Source organism: Podarcis filfolensis (assembly GCF_964270895.1).
Source record: "Podarcis filfolensis genome assembly, chromosome: 9".
NCBI lineage: Eukaryota > Metazoa > Chordata > Lepidosauria > Squamata > Lacertidae > Podarcis > Podarcis filfolensis.
Genome location: NC_139610.1, coordinates 53,674,710 through 53,683,451, shown reverse-complemented (window position 1 = coordinate 53,683,451; position 8,742 = coordinate 53,674,710). Strand labels below are relative to the sequence as shown.

General features: G+C 42.4%; 1 long non-coding RNA gene across 1 annotated transcript; it reads left to right on the top strand.

The window, feature by feature from the left end:
• On the top strand, nt 1–4,262 carry LOC310742543. Its single transcript, XR_014538534.1, has 5 exons — nt 1–135; nt 530–608; nt 1,657–1,782; nt 2,664–2,816; nt 4,148–4,262. It is a non-coding gene; the product is annotated as an uncharacterized lncRNA (long non-coding RNA).
• Nucleotides 4,263–8,742: the final 4,480 nt, after the last annotated feature.

The following is an 8,742-nucleotide window of genomic DNA, read 5'->3' as shown; positions in this document are numbered from 1 at the left end:
TACCAAGCAACTATGTCGCTTCAGAGTTTTATTGTCCTTTCATCCACTGGGCGACTGCATGGGTCACAGCTGCTGCTCTTAGGAAGGAGGAAAAGGGGAGCTTTAGGGAAGAAAGCCACACATATGAACAGCTCTGTAAGAACCAGAATATTTTATCTCATGTGGCCAAAATATACTGTTAGTGTTTGGAAGTTGGAAAGGCATCCACTGCTAATAAAACAAGAAGAAAAGGCTCCAGTTCCAAACCTTTACAAACAACTCAAATAAGAAGGAAGAATAAGGTTGTATTATGGCACATAGATTTCTTTGGAGAAAACCCTATCTTCCACAGAGAGGGATAAATAAAGAAACAATGGCTTTTTAATATGCAGAAAGGGAAACACTCATAAAACAGGAAAAAAAACCTGTCCTTAATTTTGTATTATTATGTTATTGTAAGAATTTCAGTGTGCATCAGCTGACAAGGAAAATTATGCAGTTATGGTTTACATTCCAAGTGTCTCTTTCAGTCTCCTTATTTGTCTTGCAGAGAAGGACGGCAACGTGATTGTAAAATGTGTTAATTCAATGCAGGAATTTTTCCTCTTGGACCCTGTCCTTTCTCTTGGGTTTGTAACCAAAACCTTATTCATCCTCTCTGTTTCATTTCCATGTTTTTAAAGAAGACCCCATCTTGTGCATGCAATTGTTCGTTTCTTAATGCTAAAAATATCACATTAAATAAAGTAGGTTTTCAGAAAAACCCACAAATTTACAGTCTAAAGGATATGACACAAAAGGGAAAGGGGAAGGAGAAGGGAGGTGGAAAAAAGCAAACTCAAGCACTAGTTCTTAAAGCTTGAAAGTTTTTAATAATGATCAGCTATGATGTAAGCCAGTGAAAGCCAAACTTGGCCCTCCAGCTGTTTTAGGACTACAACTTCCATCATCTCTAGTTAACAGGACCAGTGGTCAGGGATGATGGGAATTGTAGTCCCAAAACAGGTGGAGGGCCGAGTTTGGCCATCACTGATGTAAGCAGTTCAGGTAGCCTGATGGAATGGCAGCTGAGGGAGGACTAAAGGCAGAGCCAATGGAATTGTCCTACTTCCTTTCTCTTCCTTCATCCTGAAACTGACGTGGCACAGCCCATTCTGCCACTGTCATAAAGTGGCAGCACGACAGGGAAGAGGAGGAAGAGGATCCCAGCAAGTGGTGTAGCCAGGACTGGGACACACTGGGGCAAGCTGGGGATGGGGGAGGAAGTACTCACATGGTGATGGAGGACGACAAGGGGATGGAGGTCAGTGCACAGGAACCAGAGCAGCAGGACACATCACCTGAGCCAGAGGGGCCCCTGTCTCCATGAACATGGCAGGCACTGAGGTGTAGGGAGCAGCAGGAGGGATGCTCCAGGAGGCTGAGGCAGGCAAGGGTCCACAAGCTGGCCAGATGGGGCTTGCTAGCTCTGGGAGGAGGGGTGTGATTCCTCAGATGGATTAGGCTCAGGACAGGTGAGGGTCACATGTCTCCTCTAGCCCAGATGCTTCAATCAGCATGCAAAGTACAAAAGGGAAGCACTCAGCTGCTCAACTGCCCATGTTGATGGATTTTGACTTGGATGCTCCCGAACCTCTATGGGACTGTGCTTCAGGTTTTACTGTATCCTGACTGCAGGACGTCAGACTTGGCTGCTTGGATTGACCCTGAGCTGTGTTTCCTGACCTTTGGACTTTGGATTTGAACTTTGCTTGTGTGGCTTAACCCCTGGACTTCGAGCATGACATACTGACTTGCTGCCAGGTAGGCCAGGGGTTCAGGACAGCCACCTTTTTCTGCTGTATGTGTAGCTCACGCCTGGATTCAGTAGGGCTCACTCCCAAGTAAGTGTGTATAGGATTGCAGACAGAGTGTCTGTGAACTTTACTCAGCTGCTTCACTTTACAAGAGAGATCATCGGAGGCCAGGTCCAAGTGACAGTAGGACAAAACTCAAACATCTGGAGTTGCAACAAATGAGGCAGCCTAATGTAGAGATGGGGAACTTGTGGCCCTCCAGATGTTCTTAGATGCCAGGTCCCACAAGTTCCAGCCAGCATGGCCAAAGGTCAAGGATGATGGGAGCTGAAGTCTAACAACATCTGAAGGGCCACATAGTCCCAATCCCTGGCCCAGTGAATGAGGAATAAACTGTCAAGGGAATTCCTTACATGCCCTTCTCAGAGAGGTATACATACACCCTGAATGTCATTTTCTGTTTTAAAAAATGTTTTGAGCCAGTCTTAATTTCCTGGCACGAATGAATGATGAATTTCTGACTTCTTCCAAGCTAAACAACAAACAGATCAGTGTGTTTTTTTCTTCACCACTGGATGGAATCTATGCTCTGAAAGATACCATCTTCGGCTCAAACATGTGAATAATCAATGCTTCTGTGATGCTTCCCCAATGTTACCTCAGAATTACAAATTATATAATTCGAAGCACCTTGACTACATGAACATCATTTGATGTTTATAATGATCGTGTGGCAGGGATACCCAGATCTCTTACTTCCCCATGCAAAGAGACCATGATTTAAAATGTTGCCTCTGTTGTATAGATCTTTGCTTGCCATATTGAATTGGAATGCACATTCCTCAAACCTATGTTCAATTTTACTTTATGACCATTTAACATCTCCAGGAAATTTCACATGGAACCTCTTGGCCTACCTCTGAAAATATCTTAGGATAATTACTCAAGGGGCCTTTGAAAAGTTGTAGTGCTACAGGTGTTTACATGGGAACCCAACATCAGAAAGCTTGGCAAAGCAAAGCAGAGGAAGAATATGATGAGGTAATCTGGTTTATCATACAACTCTTAAGCACAAAATGTTTGCATTTTCCTATTTTGCTCTTGTGTTACTTACTGAAATAGCTGAGCACTGATAATGCTATATTCTCAAAGCATCTTATTAGATTTAAATAAACATGACCAGAACTGCTCGGAAAAATTATGTTTGCTTTTGATCAGATGAACACATATGGGCCCCTCCAGATTTTATTGTGTGTTCATGGTGGTATTGGGTGATTATACATTATTCTGCTTTCAACAGTGTTAGGGGAAGGGTAGTACTACCTCTGGTGGGGGGGTACATCATGCTCTTTCTGAGGGAGACCAGGATGTGTGGATCAGGACAGTTTGCATTCATATCTGCAAAAAAACAGAACGGTATTCAGTGCTAATCCTATTACCAATTGATGGTAATGGACATGGCTAATTTAGATTCATTGATTTCAGTGGGTCTACTCTGAGGCTGAATACAACCTCAATTCCTCCACCATTATTACTTCTGGTCCTTTGCATCCTTGTCTCTGTGTTCCAGAACCCAACTACTGATCTGCCTTTAACAGCACCATTTGGCTTTTTTATGCTTTTCTGCCTTTTCCTCAGCTGCATCTCTGGACCGACAGTATTCCTTCTAGTAAGAAAGCAATGGTGTTAAAATGACTGTCATAAATGATCTTGTATATGTAATCGCAGTACCCATACAGTCTTCTCTTCCTTCGTGTCACGTTTTGATAAATAATGAGGCCTGCATATTCAGACACACTCAGCACTTTCAGACAGTTTTGATCTTAATAGAAGCTGAGAATATTCAAACCCCAGCACAAGACACTGTTTAGAGCTGAACAGATAATGGCCAGACCACTAGTGAAGGCTAAAGTCCACCTGACAAGATCAAACACAAATCGTATCTCCACAGAAATGTGCCTGGTGTTGCTCTCAGGCAGTACAAAACAACTCATTCTTTCTGCCACAAAAATTCCAACAGAATCAGATAGGCCCTTGAGCCACCAGCTGCTCCTTTACTTTGTGGCTCAAAGAATGCATCTGAATTTGAAAACTTGTCACCAAGCTGAATCTGTGACACACCTGTCTCTCTTGTCTGTCTCGTTCAGAAAACCCTTACAGGGTAAGGCCGTAAAATTGAGATTTAACAAGACATCGCAGAATGCTAAACATAACATACAGAACATGCTCCATATGCCCCGCAATGGGAACGTCCTCATGTGTTACAGTTTGTAAACAGGGACAACAGCTGTGGAATGCCATTGGCGGCCCCCCATTAATTCTGAGAGGACTGTCAGACAAAACATTAGATGAACTTCTCTCTTTTTTTTAAGGAACCGGAGATTAACCAACCATTTGTGTTATTTGGCATCAAAGAGAAGACACCACCGAGCATGAGCACCGCAAATCATCAAACAGTAGCAAGAAACATCAGTACGGGCAAGTGAATTTTGTGTGCTTGTGACATTTATTTCAATGCAGTGGGCAAGACTGAAATGGTAACTTGAGAGAGGCTGCAGGGAGGGACTCAGGCCGCTGATAGCCAGAGGGAACTTCAAGATAAATGGCCTCACCACCAAGGACATCCCTTGTTCATTATTTTGTTTATTTAAGAGCACTTACATTCTGATTAACGTTAGAAAAGAAAGAAAAGTCTAAGCAGTGATACAATATTAAAAACAAACAATATTATTTAAGCAAAAAATACAGCCTAGAACAGTAGTCTAAAAGCACACCAAAGCATGTGAAAGCAAATAAAACAATAAGTTCGAGGGAGTCAAGCACATCAAAGAAGGTCCAGTCTTACGAATGAGGAAAAGCCTGGGCAAAAGGAAAAGGTTTTACATGATATCTGAAGCAACTGGTGGCTGCCACAGAGGGAAGAGCATTTCATCACATAGGGGCAACCACAGCTATAGGCCAGTGTGAATCAGGTCCTGACCTATAGATTCATAGAGTTGGGACCACAAGGGTTATCTAGTCCATCCCCTGCAATGTAGGAATCTTTTGCCCAATGTAGGGCTTGAACCCATGACTCTGAAATTAAGAGTCTCGTGCTCTACCAACCGAGCTATCCCTGGTATACAAAAGCTTATTAAGTCAGATTTCCTTGCTGATATGAACACCTAGAAGATTCTGGTCCTCGTTGCTACAGGGTTGCCATATACCCGGAATTTCCCGGACATATCTGGAACACTGCCGTCTCTAGCAGGTTCCAGGCAGAAATCAGTAAAAATGTCCAGGAAAATCCAGACAAACGGCACCCCATGTCAGCAGTGCCAATTTTCCATAAAAATAGCTCAAAAACAGCAAAAAAAAAATGTTTTTGCTATTTTGCAAATCAACAACTTTTCTGTCCAGATTTTCACTGTTTGAAATATGGCGACCCTAGTTTGCAATGTCTGACGGCAACATTTTGTAAGGACTGTTCCCCTCCTCATGCAACTTATTCTGAAGCAGGATGGGGCACACCAGTTATGGCTAGTCAGAGATTTCTGGATTCTCAGCAACTTTCCTTCATTGCTGTCAGGGTACTGCCATCAGAACAGGGTAGGGAAGCAGAGGGGCAGTTGAGTTACAGGGAACCTCTGAAACTCTTGCAAAGCAGTTCCTCTTCCTATGGCGAGGAAAGCCACACCTCCAGTGGGGAAGAGGGGAAAGGACCAGAGGATGCTGCTGGGAGCCTCAGCACCGCTCCTGGCCAAGCCAGCCAGGAGGGAAGCACACCCCTTCCGTCGCCCACCCTGCGCAGAGGTGTAAAATGCATAGAAAGAAGGAAAAGGCTGGGGGTGACAAAGCTCTTATGTTGAGGGAGGTCCTGGAAACAGGCACTCCCGGATTCTGCTAGCGATTGAGGCGGACATGAACTTGTGGTTCTGCATTGTAAATAGTTTTGCACCAAAATAAAAACCTGTAAAAGACAGGTCTGAGTCCCGACTGATTCCTCAAGAGCAGCCACCACTGCCATCTGACAATTGCCCTTCATGTTGGCATGGTTCCTTCTTCCATCCAGAATGAATTGTAAGGTTAAATATCCCACTCCCTGGCTCAACAAAATAACATCAGCACAAGACCTTCCAGCAAAGAGTCTGACAACTAATAGGCTTCAGCATCTGAAGAATAGGCATGTAATGGTTCTAAAGTCCTAGTCTCAAGATATTTCCAAACACTTTTAAGATAAAAGTTGTTCAGTGGTGTGTGTTGACCTGTACACCCACACAAAAGTGTGTTTTTTAAATTTGTTCTCCTTCCATAGTAAAATTTGCCAAGAGAATGATGGGTCAACATGCAGTAAATCCTGAAAGCTGTTTTAAGAAAAGTTAATTCCCCCAACACCCTGTTTATTCCGAAACAAACTTATTTGTTCTGTTTAAAATACTGGCAGCATTTGTTTAAGGAGTACCATTGGACTCATACATCACATCATTTCCACAATCCAAACAAGGAAATTAAAAGTTAAAGACATAATAAATCTCCTGCTGTTTGGAGGGACAGCTTGTGAATCTACACAAAAGCCAGGTCAAGTATTTGCTGAAGTACAGTACCAAAAAAAGTATCCAGAGACAGCAAAGGACCTCGGCTGCAGAGATAACCATCTGGTTCTGGACATTAGTAGCCCTGCATCCTTCCCTTTTTTCATGTGTGTCCAAAATCACAACACTGCTGCTAACTGGAATTCTAATTCCACTGTCAGTAGCCGAAGAAAAGTATTGTTATTTTTTATTAGAAGGGGTGCTATCCAAGATTCCAGGTAAAAAGCCAAAATATGCATTTGCAAAGCTTTTCAGCAATGAAATAAATACATGTCCTTCTTATAAAGCTTTTTTGTAATACAACAAGTCCATCGCGCACAGGATTTCACTCCAAGTAAAATCCATTATTTATTGCACACTTGCTATAACAAGTTAGTACTCAGTTTGAATTACAGAGAAGAGTGCTGCGCTGAAACCCTACACCTCCAAAGGTTTTCAAGAAAGGATATTAAAAAGGATTTCACACTTACATTAATCACTCTGCACACTCTAAAGAGGTAAGTCTGGGATATATAAAATGAATGACGGGGGAGAAGTGGTCTTCATTACCCCGTTACCCAAATATATTTTTGGAGGAGGGAAACTGGAGTCCTCTCAACTCTGAGTCTAGAATTTGCAACAGCTTTGCCTTGGATTATCTGTAAAGAAAAAAGGGGGAGCACAGTGCATTCTGGGTATACAGGCACGCAAATATGTACGCCCAACATCATTATTAATAGAAATACAAAACAAAGGGCTCTCAATGGAATTGAAGGGATCCTATGGGTCAATTGTGGACCCAGGAGGAGGAATTCTGGGGGCTTGAACTTGACGCATCAACAGTCTCTTACACAATAAGTCATTGTTCATGTTTCCCAGTGATGGCCTATATATTAATAAATGATGGTGTGTTTGCTTTGGGACTGGCCTAGAAAATGACACAACTCCAGAACCAACCCCTCCACTCTGTGCAAAGGAAATAAAAGAATGAAGTGAGGAATCAGTGCCGCTTAGTGCTGTATGGCATGAATTGTGCATTAAGGAAAACCACTTAAGTGTGTGTGTCTCACTTGCCCATAAAAGGAGTGGGAGTGAGAGAGAAATTAAATGATAACTAATCGTACAGCGACTCAGCTCCCAGATGTATCATAATCTCTGCTGTAGCTTGTATCTGCTCTTCCATCTTAGACTGAAAGGAAAGGGACTAGATACGATTGAGAGATGGGGGTGGGGGGGTTAGGTCCTGTATTACTTTGAAGAGTGGCTACAGAGTAGGCTAACAGAGCTCTACATGGTGGCAATTTTGCTCGGGGCATATTATAAAGTCATAATGACTTTATGTGTGTGTCACTTCTTTTGCATATACTGTACATACATTGTACTCAAAGCAATTCACAGGAAAAGTACAAAAAAATAGAGACTTGCCTATGGAACTGTGACCAGCTCTCATTTCCAGGGAACAGGATGAAACACCCATTGGCTTCCAGACCCTCAATATCTTGCAGGAGCTATTCAAGTGCATACTGTTCATTTAGGTTTGCCCAATGAAAGTGGATTAAAGTGCTCTGCCACCCTAACACAACGCATCTACTTTAAAAACAAACAAACGAAAAGAAAACTTTTTGCAGTTAGAAAAGTGAAGGGGAGAATGCACTGCAAAGTGTGGGATGGACGAATGATGAACAGGTGTATCAGGATGAATGCTCATTGTCATATAACCTTCCCTGTAAACAAATAAGAAAGATTGGACATAATCTACCAGTAACTACTGCGTAGGCTTTCTAGAAGCAAATCAGGATGAATGTTCAATAAGCAGGTAATGTGAAGAACCCTTAGATTGTAAGCAGCAGATAGGAAAGTTCTCAGCTCTGGTGATGGCAGTTTCAGTTTTCAATTTTCTAAAAAGCCATTCAACCAAATGGGGATGTTTTATGGGCTCTCCCTCCATTTCCTCATTTGTTTGATGTTTGCTACCAGACTGCTAGTAATACACGGCTCACAATGAGCCCTCTTGTGGATAATTTTAGAGGGGATGCCTTGATGCTTCCCTCATCCATCTTTGCCCCGACACCCAACCTGACTGTTGGACAGATGATGGAATATAGAAATTGTAGCTAAGTGAATATAAAAATGCAGATTCTAAATCACTGGCCTTATTAATACTGTAATAATTTAGAACTGGGAAACAACATCATTTGGCAAGTGCTGCGGAATGAAAGTGAGAGAAACTCTTGCAGCAGTAATGAGTTATGAGGTCAGCAAATGCCAATCATATATTCCAGCACAATTTGATAGCTGAGCTGGAATTATGATTGTCATGGAATGCTGAAGTGTTTGCATGTTTTAAAAGAGAGCAAGTGCTTCCTGGGTTTTGAGGTTAAATAGGAAGAATTCAGTTTACCCATTAAGACTTCTGT